The sequence below is a fragment of the Coregonus clupeaformis genome, chromosome 7 (genome assembly GCF_020615455.1).
Source record: "Coregonus clupeaformis isolate EN_2021a chromosome 7, ASM2061545v1, whole genome shotgun sequence".
NCBI classification, from domain to species: domain Eukaryota; kingdom Metazoa; phylum Chordata; class Actinopteri; order Salmoniformes; family Salmonidae; genus Coregonus; species Coregonus clupeaformis.
Window position 1 is genome coordinate 8,449,522 of NC_059198.1, and position 13,820 is coordinate 8,463,341.

Here is a 13,820-nt window from a genome sequence, read left to right on the forward strand (position 1 = left end):
TATTGTTATTTTTACTGCTGCTCTTTAATTATTTCTTACTTTTATTTCATATTATTTTATATAGTATTTTTTGTGTGATTTTTTGGGGTATTCTTTCTTAAAACTGCATTGTTGGTTAAATGATTGTAAATAAGCATTTCACTGTAAGGTCTGCACCTGTTGTATTCCGCGCATGTGACAAAAATACGATTTGATTTGATTTGATGTTCAGAGACCAGTGTGCCACAATGGGAAGCAATTTTCCCCCGCCACACACACACATACTCTCTCTCTCTCTCTCTCTCTCTCTCTCTCTCTCTCTCTCTCTCTCTCTCTCTCTCTCTCTCTCTCTCTCTCTCTCTCTCTCTCTCTCTCTCTCTCTCTCTCTCTCTCTCTCTCTCTCTCTCTCTCTCTCTCTCTCTCTCTCTCTATGTTATGACACAAATATTAATTCAAGCCCATGCCTCCAAATAAATCAATGTATGTTTTCTGTTGCTGACGTGTGCATGTCTAATGGGCCTGTTAACAACCGTCCGGCTTTGCCAGACTGCCAGTTGGAGAAATCGTCCCGTCTCTCACTTGAGGCAAACCCCGTTACCAGCAGAATACCAATCCACTGCTGTGACGCAGGTCCTGCGTCTGGACACGCTCGGATGAGGATGAATCAGACCAAACCAAAATGATCTGGAGGCAATCCGGTTAGTAGTGCAGTGGAAAGGGATTCTAATAAGCCACAGTAGTGAGTAGCCTGTCCTCTGTGTCCATTTATAAATGGATACTCATAAAAATATAACAAATTAATGACTCTGGTCACATTCTGTGACTGATTAGATGCATTTGAAAAATATATTTGAGTGGATGCGATTGCCTACCTGTCACAATATTTGACAATAGCTTGACATATGCATCCGTTGCTATCTACAAATGAACAGAACACCAATTCCCTACCCTCACATGCCAGCAATTTGCAATTTACTAATAATGGTAACAATGCATAAATGGAATTCTGGACTAGCCTATTCAGCAATGCAGTGGCCTACTCTCAGACTTACTCTCTGGCTCACTCCACATAATCACAGCTTTACACTGGTTCAATGTAAAGAAGAACCACTGGGGGTGGAAAGAGCTGCCAGTGCAGATCATGGTCAGCAGTACACTTTAATCTTTATGTGAGAATGCTTTTACTGCCTTGCCATGGTGGAATTCTGCCATGACCCTGAATCAAACTCTCTCAGAGACATCTTCTCTGAGACCAACACTATAGGCTACTCCCATATTTTATTTTATTCCTCTTGTGTTTCTATTTTTTATATTATTTTTTAACTCTGCATCGTTGGGAAGTGCTCGTAAGCAAGCATTTCATGGTAAAGTCTACACCAGTTGTATTCGGCGCATGTGACAAATACAATGTGATTTGATTTTGACACCTGCCGATGGCAACACCTGTTCCCCACACATTTGTAGGCTATTTAAACGTCCTGGGTCAAATATTACTCAAATACACTACATTATATCTGCTCCACTCGTGTTCTATGTGTTGTTTATTCCCATTGCGCAAAGAGAGAGAATGTTGGGTATCTGTATGGAGACAGAAGACCCCTCTCCCTCCCTTATGTCGCGCCGCTGCTGCTTCGCTCTGCTCTCGGATTGGACGGCCGCTGCGGAGGGCTGGCGTTAATGCAGCCTCGCTGCCTGGCAGTAGTTGCATCTAGCAGCCGTAGGCCAACAGAGACAATAGGGCAAGTCAGGCTGGCAGAGGTACTGACGAAGCAGACAGAAGCACCAGCAAGGTGAAATTGTGCGCCGCTGTGCATTTCGGCAACGAAAGCGTTGAATCTGCACTACTCAGAGATACGGTTTTGCATAGGAAATCAGTAACGGTTATCCTGTTACACAATTAAAGTTTCTGCTGAACGAAATGACAGCACCGGCTATTGCATGCAGTGCAATCTGAAAGGTAAGAGACATTGATAACAATGAATCATCTCTGTTGGTTGGATCATTACAATTTCAGTCAATTTCTCAGTGCTTTTATTTGGATTTTATAGACCTGTTTTGGTTATTGATTTTCCTTGCATTGCATGAGGTTTCACACATATTCATTATTCCTGCTGGTCTATTTTCATCCCATACTGGCATGTTTACAAGCAAGTGGAGGTGCTTTAAATTATGGTTTAGAATTAGCTACGTGGTTTTAATTTTGTGCTTACATCTCTCAAATGGTTATTTGTTGTGCATTATTGTCTTACAGTAGCCTATTATTTAATAAATATATGGCATCATAACATGTAGCCTGAGACAAGTATAGTAAACAGTAGGAGAAGGACAATGGGTATGATAGCCTATGGCTGAAGCTATTTGGCATTAGATAGCATCATAGTAATATTGTAAGAAAACATTGAAATAGCCTTGCAATGAATTGCAGTTATATTTGTGTATATTAATGAATACCTGTGAAAAAGGCCATTTGAAATATAAATGATGCACTCAAGTGCTACATCTCTCATTGTAAACTGTTGTGTATTGGTATGGATGTTCCTATGCTCTCCTCAGTGCCTTGTCTATTCACTGTCTCTCTCTCTCTCTCTCTCTCTCTCTCTCTCTCTCTCTCTCTCTCTCTCTCTCTCTCTCTCTCTCTCTCTCCCTCTCTCGCTCTCTCTCTCTCTCTCACTCACTCACTCACACACACACACACACACACACACACACACACACACACACACACACACACACACACACACACACACACACACACACACACACACACACACACACACACACACACACACACACACACACACACACACACGTTTACCTTTAGCACACATCATTTTCTATTCTTAACACCTAACGTTCCATATGAATCATCCATGCTACTTGTAGACACAACATGTAATTGTTCTCGTCAGACTCTTGTTCTGGGACAGGTGATCCAAAGACTTGTGTTTTTTGTGGTCACTTAGCCAGAGCATTCAGAGGATATCCATTCTACCCTTTGTCTTTGTCAGCTTCATCTCGCACTGGCCATACAGCACTATATCTCATGGAGAAACAGCTGTAGCATTCAGAGCAAATGCAAACTATATTATTTGTGAAGTGTCCCCTCACTGGCCATACAGTAGATGTCATGGGGATCCTATTCAGATACTCAGCATTATCCTGAGCAGCAGGTTGGATGACTTTCCTCTCAGACAGACAGTGACAGTGTTATGTAAGTAATGTGAGTAAAAACAGTTGACCTTGCTGTTGGTGGAGGTTGGAGAAACCCCTCAGGTGATTTGTAATAGTTTGCGAGAGACAGACAACAGAAACCCATCCCTCTCTTACGACGCAAACTCCGTTCTAGATGTACCGTTATATCATTCAAATTGTGAGCTTTGTGATTTGAGAGCATTGTGGGTATTGTGTTACTGGCACTCACCTGTTTGTATTTGACAATAATACGCCCAGGGCATCAATGTGCCAGTCTGTCTGGCATTTCTCCAGGACTGTGAGAGGAAACAACATTGCCACCCAGTATACCTAGTCCTTGGGATATAGCCTATTTTACTAGGGGACAGACCCCAGGAGAAGGACTTCTGCACTGTTCTGCACTGTTATATCTTTTGGTCTAAATTGCTCTCTGTTACAACACCAAATAAACCATGTTGACCCTTATTATTCATAAGTGTTATTACTCATGACAACTAAAGCACCCTCCACACAGGCTGACCTATTCAGCACATTAGTTCTGGTATTATACAAACACACAAAGCTATATTCACGTCCCCTAGCTGTTTGGAAATGTAGGACAATGTGACTTTTTTGAGGACGGTAAAATGGGCTGTGTTAGCTTTGTTCAAACATTTACAGCAAATGGAGGCAAATGGCCTCCACTCCTCAGTTAAACAAAGGAAACAGTACATTGGCTGGATGTTCTGTTGGGGTTTAGGACATACTCCAACATCCTGCCAACATGGTCAATGGCCCAGGTAATAGCAATCTCACTGCATGAATGGCCTTCAGTCCAGCTGTAGTAGGACTTCTCTAAGAAACTGTTATACCTTAGTTGGAATACCTACTGTACTGGACAACAACACAGAGAACATGCTATGCACACAAAATAAACTATAGATGGAGGCTGTGTCGCATTCATGGATGAATACATTTTACTACATCAAAGACCATGTCACAATTCACATTTTAATCTAAATGGCTAAGTAAGACATGACAGTGAAAGTGTGTTACAGAGGACATGGGACAAGTTTATTAGAGTGCCAGACTCCTCATTTAATCATGGACAGCAATCATCTGCATCGTAATTGTGGGAGACAGGCAGTGCCATAAAGAATAAATCACAAAACTGTGATCACATTTCAGTTCACAGTTCAGTCTCTTGATTTGTGTAGATTTTGACATATTCATCAATCATTTACATTGTTGTTCTCCCTCTAGAAAATCATACTTGATCAGATCAAATCTTTCTAACAGAACTTGAGATTCACAATTTACATTGTGTACCTACAAATGAATCACTCCGGCTCATATTAAACTAGAGTGATGGTAACATTTTGTAGGTGGATTACCTCTTTACTACCAGATCTATTGATTAGACATTAGACATTATTATTAGGTGTAAATGCTCAAGAATGGACTTTGCCAGGCAACATTGATCAGCTGGCCAAGGCAGCTCTTGCTTTGCTGCTCTTTCTGTTGGGGTTGTGGTGTGTTTGTGTGAGTGAGTATGAATGTGTCTGCGTGCACGTGTGTGAGTGTGGAGAGCTGGAGGCTCACTTTGTGCTGGTTGTCACGTGTCCTACATATAGTCACATAGCACCCAGACAGTAAGTAAATATTCCCGGCATCGCCAGCAATTACCTACAGCCTGCCTGCCTGTCTGCTCTCTATGAGCTGTGAGCTGCAGCAAGGCGACAAAAAGGTCCTCAGTGTCCAGGCCTCTCACTGCACTGCCCAGCCCCTCCCCCATCTGCAGAACTGCCCAGGCCCCTCCCCCACCTGCAGAACTGCCGCTCGGGCCCTCCCAACACCAATCCTCAGCGACCACCTTTTGTCCAGTGTGTTACGCAAAGACCAGCGTCACATGGGTGATACAGAAGGAGGAGGGGTGGGGATGAGGGCTGTGACTCAAGATACACCAGTCAAACTGTGCTCCGTCTGTGCTTTGAATACAGATGAGCTGAATCCCATTGAGGAGAAACATGGCACGGTGGTCACAGTGCTCTATCTGTGTGACAAACGGAGCTTGGCGCTCCCAGAGGTCCTCCTGGGAAGAGCGGTGGCATGAATATTCAGGGGACGGGGTAGCGGGGACAGGGAGTGGGGATGGGGGGCAGGGAAGGAGCGGGCCTGGTGGCTGCTGTGGGGCTGCGTCAGGGCTGCAACAGAGGAGCAGAGCTTAATTACGCTGTTTGACTCTCCTTTCATCTCCAGGCTCTTTGATATGACACAAACTGTGTGTGTGTGTGTGTGTGGCTCTGGTTCATCTTCATATGTAGAAGAGAGACGGGAGTGGACTGCCTAGACTGTTGTGTTTTAATGACCTTGTCAGTGGGATGCTGACTGGACTGCTGCTGGTAGTCATAGTACTGCTCTGATGGACAGCCAGCTGGTTCCCCTGTTGAAACAGCCCCCTCGGTGAATTGTCACACATGTATAATGCATCAAACTCACAGAAAAACAAGTACACACACACACACACACACACACTGTGGAGCCATCCCTGAGGCATACACAGATGGACTATCCACAGGATGTTCCTCGCATCCTGTCTCATTCAACACATTCTTATCTTCATTAATGAGAGATGGCACAATTCTGCTGTACCATCAGGGCTGTGAAGTTCATTTAGTCATTCAGAGATGTGGCTGCCCTGGATGATGAAAGAAAGGATATTGCAAATGAGTGTTTCTTGGCTTGTCGTTACATGGCCTTGCATCAGACGGCTGACTGAAACAGATCTGCAATGAGCTGAGCTGACAAACTTTCACCGGCAGGCAAGATAACGAAAGTGCCTGTCAAGAATGAACCACTGTTCTCACTGTGTCTCTCCTTCGCCATGCAAGTGAATGTTGAGTTGATGTTCTGAGTAATTTGAGGCTCAGACCTAGACTAAAGGTTTCATGGATCTCACAGAACTCTAACAGGAGACATTTTGCAACAAAGTTTTGGAGGGCACAGAAGAGTAACAGAAGAAGCATAGCCAAATGATCTGAATCCGGAGTGCGAAGTGACTGATTTGTGAAGTGGAAAGGGAATTAGCTGTCTCTGTTCTTTCCTATGCAGTGGTTGTGTGTTCCCCAGCACTGTTCTCTGGATGGAAACAGAGGGCTGTGATCTCAATCACTTGAAAGGGGCTCCACACAGCGGAAAGTAGATCTGTGTTTAACGCAGGATGCAATGGTTATATAAGAGCTTATTTGTCTCGGATACAAAACACTCTTTGATGTTGTCGATAAGCGAGGTGTGTGTCTCTGTGTGTAGATAGAGGTGGGATACAAAAGCGATGGGTGTATCCACCATTTTCATTGTATAGCCTATGTGCCTATCGCTCTTTAATCTTGCATTCCTTCCTGCTCCTCCTGTTAACTTCCTTAGGAACTGCAGCAGTCACCAGATCCCTGTGCTCCAGGCATCTCTCCCAGGTAGCATGAGCTCCTCTCCCCATGGGTCCCACGGGTCTGGGTCCCACGCCTCCATCGACATCCTGGAGGAGCTGCAGCTCATTGCTGCCCAGAACCTGGAGAAACTGGACATCAACAAGTACTATGAGGTCATCAGAGAGCTGGGTAAAGGGTACCTATGGGAAGGTGGACCTGGTCATCCACAAAATCAGAGGTGAGTTTGTCTGTGATGGAAGCTACCTGTGCCTTTGAGAATAACCAATGTGTCATATTCATGTCAGTTGGTCTATTTCCGACAGACCATCAACAGAGCGCAACAAAACAGAAACATTGCTTGCTGATGTGAAAACAACCAAATCATATTTTTTCTGGGGATTTATATCAGTGTTTATAGTTAGAAAATTCAGTTTCACTCTACATGTTTTCCATGTCACAGTAATCTTACACATCTTTGAAGTATTTAGATCGCTCCACTCTTTAAATAATTCATTTGTGGACCATCATTCTAGTAAATGTGGCGTCCCTAGTTTTCGGACAAGCAGTGAAGCACAAACTCCATCCAGATTGCTTATCAAAATGACCTATTTTAACAAATCTTTTCAACCTTTGTGACATAAAATCCAAGCCAAAATGTCAACCATCTGCTCAGTCCACTTTACAGTCTTGTTTAAAAAACTCAAAAGTGGGGGGAAAGCAATTTACCCTCCTACATCTAGAGGAATAATGAAATACACAAGCCACCAAAGTGCACAGTTTAACTGTCTGTCCTCAGCTCTTTTATAAAAGCAGTGAAAGGGCACACCATCTGGAACTATCCAAAACCACTATCACTGGATTGTCATTAGACCTAAATCATGTACAAAGACACTTACATGTTAAAACACCAGTATTTACCCAGCTCTCGGATCCCACGCTGCCGCCATATTACATTCCCCAATTCCAACATTTGACACTATCAGCTGAGGACATAAATAATAAAGATTTAATGCCGTCAGAGATGTGTTGAATAGTATTTATATGATTACTTCTAAATCATGCTGCTGTGTAATTGGGTTTTAGTGAGTCAGGCCAATTTGCTACGCTATCAAAGCTCTGGGAATTAGGGTGGCTGTAAATTTGGATATGAGTATAATCTTAGATTAGCGTGATTCATAGGGGAGACCAATCTTCATTTTATAGTTTGATGATAGCTTTGATAATGCTCACTCAATGCATAGTACAGGTGGATATTAGCTTGAATGTAGAGCTGTAGTTCTAGAATAATTCATTGCATATCAGTCATCATGAGGGATTAACCCAATTCATCAAAAATGTATATTAGGAGATCAAATCATTTTGAAGCAAGCTATCATAACAGTTCTTCACTTTCAAATCTGATTTAGTTAAAATTAATATTCACAATTTCTCTGTGAGTGAATATCCATCTAAACCCCTGCATAATGTACAGTATGTTCAATTACTATTTACTGTTCACTTTTGTATAAGACTATAGAGAGACGATATTAGTTATCTTGTATTTGCAGTGCAAATATTTTTCTAATACATTTTTCTCTATTGATTTTAATAGTTCAACATTCCGTTTTTACCATATCAATGATCTTATCATTTGGTGTAGTTTTAGTTATATTTATTCACGCAAAAAAAGACAAGTGAAAACAAACAGTGCCGTTAAAAAAACAAGGTACAGTAAAGATGTGTGCAGGTGAGGTTAGAAACCCAAGAGGACTTTTATGAAAACCCAAAAATATACAGTGCATTCGGAAAGTATTCAGACCCCTTCCGTTTTTCCACATTTTGTTACGTTACAGCCTTATTCTAAAATTGATTAAATAAATAAAATCCACATCAATCTACATACAATACCGCATAATGACAATGATTCAGACCCTTTGCTATGAGACTCAAAATTGAGCTCAGGTGCATCCTGTTTCCATTGATCATCCTTGAGATGTTTCTACAACTTGATTGGAGTCCACCTGTGGTAAATTCAATTGATTGGACATGATTTGGAAAGGCACACACCTGTCTATATCAGGTCCCACAGTTGACAGTGCACGTCAGAGCAAAAACCAAGCTATGAGGTCGAAGGAATTGTCCATAGAGCTCCGAGACAGGATTGTGTCGAGGCACAGATCTGGGAGAAGGGTACCAAAAATTGTCTGCAGCATTGAAGGTCCCCAAGAACACAGTGGCCTCCATCATTCTTAAATGGAAGAAGTTTGGAACCACCAAGTCTCTTCCTAGAGCTGGCCGCCCGGCCAAACTGAGCAATCGGGGCAGAATGGCCTTGGTCAGGTCAGGGCCCGTGTAGGTCAGTTGGTAGAGCATGGCGCTTGCAACGGCAGTTGTTGTGGGTTCGTTTCCCACTAAGTCGCACTCACTAAGTCGCTCTGGATAAGAGCGTCTGCTAAATGACTAAAATGTAAAATGTCAGGGAGGCATAGGTTCACCTTCCAACAGGACAACGACCCTAAGCACACAGCCAAGACAACGCAGGAGTGGCTTCGGGACAAGTCTCTGAATGTCCTTGAGTGGCCCAGCCAGAGCCCGAACTTGAACCCGATCGAGCATCTCTAGAGAGACCTGAAAATAGCTGTGCAGCGATGCTCCCCATCCAACCTGACAGAGCTTGAGAGGATCTGCAGAGAAGAATGGGAGAAACTCCCCAAATAAGGGTGTGCCAAGCTTGTATCGTCATACCCAAGAAGACTCGAGGCTGTAATCGCTGCCAAAGGTTCTTCAACAAAGTACTGAGTAAAGGGTCTGAATACTTATATAAATGTAATATTAAAGTCATTTATTTACAATACATTTGCAAAAATGTATACAAAAAACAACAATTTAATCCATTTAAGAATAAGGCTGTAGCGTAACAAAATATGGAAAAAGTCAAGGGGTCTGAATACTAAACAGATTGTTCAATCAATTAAACAAATAAATTAAACAAAGCTCATGGTGGTGTCTTTCAAACGACTCATAAGGTATAAAAGGTCAGACGGTCCATTGAGGTTCAACAGCAGGAGCATTCTCTGGCTAGTGAATTGAGAATTGACAACAGCCGTTGCAAGCCTTTTGTCTGGCTTTGCATTGTTGTTTTTTTCCGATGACTTGTCTGGAATTCTGATCTGTGCCTTTGTATTATGCAAGAACAAATGGGAAACGTCCTCTTGCAACTGACCTTTCCTACAAGTGGTTGCATGCTCACTAATTTGTGCTCTGACCAGAGCTGAGGTGGTGCTATTGGAGAAGCTTCTCTTTTCCCCTGAGCTCACAGACCCACTGTGGCACCAGGGAGAAACAGACATTGAAGCGTTTCAATCTGGCAATTTTCCACCTCATAGTCTTGGCCTTGTCCCCTTTCCCATATTTCCTCTGCTAATTTCTGTGTTCCTGTCGTTTGGGGAAATAGGCTGTGGTCGGTAGAAGATACATTTCCTTCCAGATTGCTCTGCTCTATTCCCCCCAGACGACAGAATCCATTTCATGCTTCCAGTGTCTTTACATTATACAGTGAGTATACAAAACATTAGGAACACCTTCCTAATATTGAGTTGCACCCCCTCCCCACTAACCCCAGCCCTCAGAACAGCCTCAATTCGTCGGGGCAAGGTGTCGAAAGCGTTCCACAGGGATGCTGGTCCATGTTGACTCCAATGCTTCCCACAGCTGTGTCAAGTTGGATGGATGTCCTTTGGGTGGTGGACCATTATTGATACACACGGGAAACTGTTGGGGGTAAAAAGAACAGCAGCGTTGCAGTTCTTGGCAGTTCAAACTGGTGCGCCTGGCACCTAATACCATACCCCATTCAAAGGCACTTAAATATTTTGTCTTGCCCATTCACCCTCTGAATGGCACACATACACAATCCATGTCTTCAATTGTCTCAACACTTGTGCCTGAGCGGGCGCGAAAAAAAGCACGCAGACGAGCGCTGAAGTGAAAGCATATTATTATTATTATTAAAAATCCTTCTTTAACCTGTCTCCTCCCCTTCATCAACACTGATTGAAGTGGATTTAACAAGTGACATCCATAAGGGATCATAGCTTTCACCTGGATTCACCGGGTCAGTCTATGTCATGGAAAGAGCAGGTTTCTTAATGTTTTGTATACTGAGTGTATATGAAGTCCAAGGATTTACAGACAGGCAAAGGAAAAGCAGCTCCCCCCCTAATCATTGGCTCTAATTTTATTAGTGTTGCACTCACTGGCTCTATTTCAGTATGTGTTTACTGCTACATTTGTATATGTAGTCACTTTCAATTGACTGCCAAATCCCCTGCATCGAAGCTGAACTGCCCATGCAGTGCTGTCCCACCTCTCTGTAGGTAGTGTTGTGACTAAACTATTCTGACAGAGGCTTTGGAATATTTATAAATCCCCCTCAGCGAAATATGTAGTCTGGGATGAAATACTGTAACCTCACTAAATTGGATTAATCCGAGACAGGTTTTTGAATTAATATCAGTATAATTTATTTACAAGCCTAAATTTGGTGCAGCTAACAGTCTCATAGGACTCTACTAGGAGAAAATCGATGGTGGAACATCTCTCATCCAGTACTGTACGTTCTGTTCTAGGCACTAAAATGGCTCTGAAGTTCTTGAGGAAGAAAACAACCAAACTGAAGAGCTTCGTAAGGGAGTACAGCATCTCTCTCTACCTGTCTCCCTGCCCCTTTATCATCAACATGTTCGGCATTGCCTTCGAGACAGACGACTACTACATCTTCGCTCAGGAGTATGCCCTGGCAGGAGACCTCTTCGACATCATTCCCCCTCAGGTGAGATGAAGAGAAACAGAGATGTATGCATCTGCTCTTACAAAAGAAGGCTCTCAACATAATGTCTGGAATATGAATAACTGTAAAAGCTATTTTATTTCCAGCTGAAGGATAATGTACAGATTTGACATGATAAATGTTAATGTGTAAGGTGAATGTGAGATCTAGGTGTTGTGTATCTATGTTTAGAAATAGCTCTGATAGCAACATAATCCAAGTCATTATCTAACCACCCGCATCCATTGAATAATATTTTTAGAAAGTTATTTTCTATAACTAATGTAATACCTGATATCCCACAGGATTAAATGCAGTCAACATGTACAGTGGAGAGTTACATTAAATCATTGGCTTATAGCTGAACACATATTCTGATGGAGGGTTTAAATGTTTTACTTGCTGGTGGATTGTTTGACCTTAGTGTGTAATCTTCTCTGTTTAGGTGGGTCTTCCAGAGACGGTGGCTAAGCGTTGTGTCCACCAGGTGGCCATCGCCCTGGACTACCTGCACTGTAAGAAGCTAGTCCACCGGGACATCAAGCCTGAGAACATCCTCATCTTTGACAAAGAGTGCCGTAAGGTCAAGCTGTCAGACTTCGGCATGACGCGGCGCGCCGGCTCCCCAGTGAAGCGTGTCAGCGGTACCATCCCTTACACGGCACCGGAGCTGTGCGACGCCTCGCAGCATGAGGGCTTCTGCGTGGACTACAGCATGGATGTGTGGGCCTTCGGTGTCCTCCTCTTCTGCATGCTCACCGGCAACTTCCCCTGGGAGAAGGCCCTGCCGTCGGACGCCTTCTACCAGGAGTTTGTGCGCTGGCAGCGGCGCCGGACGGGCACGGTGCCCTCTCAGTGGCGGCGCTTCACAGACGAGGGGCTGCGCATGTTCCGCAGGCTCCTGTCCATCGAGCAGGAGCGCCGCTGCTCCGTCAAGGAGGTTTTCAGCTACTTCAACCACCACTGGATGCTGGACAATGAGCCGGGCGGGAGTAACGCTGCGGGAGGACGGTTGGGGGGCAGCGGGCCCCAGGTGGAGCTCAGCTCGTCGTCATCTGAAGAGGACGTGCTGGTGGACAGGCTGAAGCAGCAGAGCCTGATGGAGCCCGTAGGCGGACACTACTCCTCCACCGGCTCCCCTTCCTCCACCGGCAGCTACGAACGTGTCTCCCGTGACAACGGAGGGGGCGGACGCATCCTGGTGGCCACGCCCATTGAAATCTGTGTGTAGAGATTGGTCGTTACCTTCCAGGCTATGTGCACAGACATATACACACTGTATAAACACTTACATTAGAAGGTCAAATAACAGAGAACGATCTTCCTGGTTAAAGGAAGAGGTGGGAGAACAGCCTGGTCTCATAGACTAGACATAACATAGTAAATGTAAATCCTCGACACTGAAATTAGTATGATATGTTACGTTTGGTATGGTAACATAAGACAGATGGTTATTTAAATCAAAAATGAAAGTAGGGTAGTTGTTCGGGCGTATAACGCAAATGTCTAGCAACCCAAAGGTTGCGAGTTCGAATCTCAACTTGGACAACTTTAGCATTTTTGCTAATTAGCAACTTTTCAACTGCTTAATACTTTTTAGCTTACCCCTAACCCTAACCTTAACCCTTTTAGTTAACCCTTCCCTCAACCCTAACTCTTTTAGCAAACCTTTCTCCTAACCTTAACCCCCAGGCTAGCTAACGTTAGCCAGCTAGCTAACGTTACATTTTACATTTACATTTTAGTCATTTAGCAGGCGCTCTTATCCAGAGCGACTAGCCTCCTAGCCACCTAGACAGAATTCGTAACATATAGTAAGTTTAGCAAATTTGTGACATATTGTACGTTTTGCAAAATTGATAATGTATAATACGAATTGTAATTCGAAACATATCATACAAAATTGGGTGATGGACATCCACAAATTATACATACCATACGAAAAGTGGCATATCATACTAAATGGAGTTTCTCTGATTTATGTACAGAATAATACGAAATGCTCTGAGACCAGGTTGGGGAGAAAGGAAGATGAGGAAAAATGATGGTTGGTGCTTGGTGTCCTGAGACATCCCTCAGAGGTTTGAAGGAGGTGGTTGTTTCACTATAGATTCTGACAAACATTCCTATTGACGACTCACTCTGAGGGAATGACAAGAGACAATCACAACCAGTACTGATTACTGAACAGATGTGTGGACTTCTGCAGGCATTATTGATGTATTGTACTGTAGCTATATTCAGACTAAAATGTACAACAAGATCGGACAGAGACAACAAACAAGTGAAGGACAAAACAAGCTTTTACAGAAAAGCAACATAATGTACTAGTAAGTTGAATTGGAGTTGACCAGACCCTGTCGTAAAGCAATATGTTCAAGCAATTTCTCTGCAAAAATGGCTTCTCTGATAAATGGCTCATTGAATAATGGAAGAAA

General features: G+C 43.4%; 1 pseudogene; it reads left to right on the forward strand.

Annotated features, from left to right (window-relative positions):
- The first annotated feature begins 1,679 nt into the window (after positions 1–1,679).
- LOC121568942 lies at positions 1,680–13,128 on the forward strand (annotated as a pseudogene).
- The last annotated feature ends 692 nt before the right edge of the window (positions 13,129–13,820 follow it).